At 48.0% G+C, this 3,197-nt stretch overlaps 1 non-coding gene across 1 annotated transcript; it reads left to right on the top strand.

Moving 5' to 3' along the window:
- The first annotated feature begins 2,091 nt into the window (after nucleotides 1-2,091).
- Nucleotides 2,092-2,164, top strand: TRNAY-GUA (transfer RNA tyrosine (anticodon GUA)). Its single transcript has one exon. It is a non-coding gene; the product is annotated as a tRNA-Tyr (tRNA).
- Nucleotides 2,165-3,197: the final 1,033 nt, after the last annotated feature.

Raw genomic sequence — 3,197 nt, 5'->3', positions numbered from 1 at the left:
GCCCATCCGGGAGCGGTGTTGTGACGTCTCAGATGTGACGTAAAAAGTCGAGGTTTTTCCACAATACCTGACGACCATTTAATATTTGGGCTTCCGTGGCGCAATGGTTAGCGCGTTCGGCTGTTAACCGAAAGGTTGGTGGTTCGAGCCCATCTGGGAACGGTGTTGTGAGGTCTCAGATGTAACGTAAAAAGTCAAACGTTTTCCACAATAACTGACGAACCGAAAGTTTGGTGGTTCGAGCCCATCCGGGAGCGTTTTGTGGTGTCTCAGATGTAACGTGAAAAGTCAGAGTTTTTCCACAATACCTGACGAACATTTAATTTTTGGGCTTCCGTGGCGCAATGGTTAGTGCGCTCAGCTGTTATTCAAAAGGTTGGTGGTTCGAGCCCCTCCGGGAGCGTTTTGTGGGGTCTCAGATGTAACGTAAAAAGTCAGAGTTTCTCCACAATACCTGACAACCATCTAATTACTGAGCTTCCGTGGCTCATTGGTTAGCGCGTTCGGCTGTTAACGAATAGGTTGGTGGTTCGAGCCCATCCGGGAGCGGTGTTGTGAGGTCTCAGATGTAACATAAATGTCATAGTTTTTCCACAGCACCTGACGACCATTTAATATTTGGGCTTCCGTTGCGCTATGGTTAGCGCGTTCGGCTGTTAACCGAAAGGTTGGTGGTTCGAGCCCACCCGGGAGCGGTGTTGTGGGATCTCTAATGTAACGTAAAAACCCAAAGTTTTCCCACAATACCTGACGACCATTTAATTTTTGGGCGTCCGTGGCGCAATGGTTAGCGCGTTCGGTTGTTAACCAATAGGTTGGTGGTTCGAGCCCTCCCGGGAGCGGTGTTGTGACGTCTCAGATGTAACGTAAAATGTCAGAGTTTTTCCACAATACTTGACGAGCATTTAATTTTTGGGCTTCCGTGGCGCAATGGTTAGCGCGTTCAGCTGTTAATCGAAAGGTTGGTGGTTCGAGCCCATCCGGGAGCGGTGTTGTGAGTTCTCAGATGTGAAGTAAAAAGTCAAAGTTTTACCTCAATACCTGACGACCATTTAATATTTGGGCTTCCGTTGCGCTATGGTTAGCGCGTTCGGCTGTTAACCGAAAGGTTGGTGGTTCGAGCCCACCCGGGAGCGGTGTTTTTGGATCTCAAATGTAACGTAAATAGCCAAAGTTTTTCCACAATACCTGACGACCATTTAATTTTTGGGCGTCCGTGGCGAATGGTTAGCGCGTTCGGCTGTTAACCGAAAGGTTGGTGGTTCGAGCCCATCCGCGAGCGGTGTTGTGAGGTCTCAGATGTGAAGTAAAAAGTCAAAGTTTTACCTCAATACCTGACGAAAATTTAATTTTTGGGCTTCAGTGGCGCAATGGTTAGCGCGTTCGGCTGTTAACCAATAGGTTGGTGGTTCGAGCCCATCCGGGAGAAGTGTTGTGACGTCTCAGATGTAACGTTAAATGTCAGAGTTTTTCCACAATACCTGACGAACATTTAATTTTTGGGCTTCCGTGGCTCAATGGTTAGAGCGTTCGGCTGTTAACCAATAGGTTGGTGGTTCGAGCCCTCCCGGGAGCGGTGTTGTGACGTCTCAGATGTAACGTAAAATGTCAGAGTTTTTCCACAATACTTGACGAGCATTTAATTTTTGGGCTTCCGTGGCGCAATGGTTAGCGCGTTCAGCTGTTAATCGAAAGGTTGGTGGTTCGAGCCCAACCGTGAGAGGTGTTGTAGGGTCTCAGATGTAACGTAATAAGTCATAACTTATCCACAATACCTGACAACCATTTAATTTCTCAGCTTCCGTGGCTCAATGGTTAGCGCGTTCGGCTGTTAACCAATAGGTTGGTGGTTCGAGCCCATCCGGGAGCGGTGTTGTGAGGTCTCAGATGTGACGTAAAAAGTCAAGGTTTTTACACAATACCTGACGAGCATTTAATTTTTGGGCTTCCGTGGCGCAATGGTTAGCGCGTTCAGCTGTTAACCAATAGGTTGGTGGTTCGATCCCACCCGGGAGCGGTGTTGTGGGATCTCAAATGTAACGTAGAAAGCCAAAGTTTTTCCACAATACCTGACGACCATTCAGTTTTTGGGCTTCCGTGGCGCAATGGATAGCGCGTTCGGCTGTAAACCAATAGGTTGGTGGTTCGAGCCCACCCGGGAGCGGTGATGTGGGATTTCAAATGTAACGTAGAAAGCCAAAGTTTTTCCACAATACCTGACGACCATTTATTTTTCTGGCTTCCTTGGCGCAATGGTTAGCGCGTTCGGCTGTTAACCGAAAGGTTGGTGGTTCGAGCCCAACCGGGAGAGGTGCTGTAGGGTCTCAGATGTAACGTAATAAGTCATAACTTATCCACAATACCTGACAAACATTTAATTTCTGAACTTCCATGGCTCAATGGTTAGCGCGTTCGGCTGTTAACCAATAGGTTGGTGGTTCGGGCCCATCCAAGAGCGGTGTTGTGAGGTTTCAGATGTAACGTAAAATGTCAGATTTTTTCCACAATACCTGACGAACATTTAATTTTTGGGCTTCCGAGGCGCAATGATTAGCGCGTTCAGCTGTTAATCGAAAGGTTGAAGGTTCGAGCCCACCCGGGAGAGGTGTTGTGGGGTCTCAGATGTAGCGTAAAAAGTCAAAACTTTTCCACAATACGTGACAACCATTTAATTTCTGAGCTTCCGTGGCTCAATGGTTAGCGCGTTCGGCTGTTAACCAATAGGTTGGTGGTTCGAGCCCATCCGGGAGCGGTGTTGTGAGGTCTCAGATGTGACGTAAAAAGTCAAGGTTTTTACACAATACCTGACGAGCATTTAATTTTTGGGCTTCCGTGGCGCAATGGTTAGCGCGTTCGGCTGTTAACCAATAGGTTGGTGGTTCGAGCCCACCCGGGAGCGGTGATGTGGGGTCTCAAATGTAACGTAGAAAGCCAAAGTTTTTCCACAATACCTGACGACCATTTATTTTTTGGGCTTCCTTGGCGCAATGGTTAGCGCGTTCGGCTGTTAACCGAAAGGTTGGTGGTTCGAGCCCAACCGGGAGAGGTGTTGTAGGGTTTCAGATGTAACGTAATAAGTCATAACTTATCCACAATACGTGACAACCATTTAATTTCTGAGCTTCCGTGGCTCAATGGTTAGCGCGTTCGGCTGTTAACCCATAGGTTGGTGGTTCGAGCCCATCCGGGAGCGGTGT

Source organism: Phalangium opilio, unplaced genomic scaffold (assembly GCF_054372755.1).
Source record: "Phalangium opilio isolate 3A_F unplaced genomic scaffold, DU_Popi_V2 ptg000329l_1, whole genome shotgun sequence".
Classification (NCBI taxonomy): domain Eukaryota; kingdom Metazoa; phylum Arthropoda; class Arachnida; order Opiliones; family Phalangiidae; genus Phalangium; species Phalangium opilio.
Note: the sequence above shows the minus strand (reverse complement) of the source record. Positions and strands in the feature narration are given on the sequence as shown.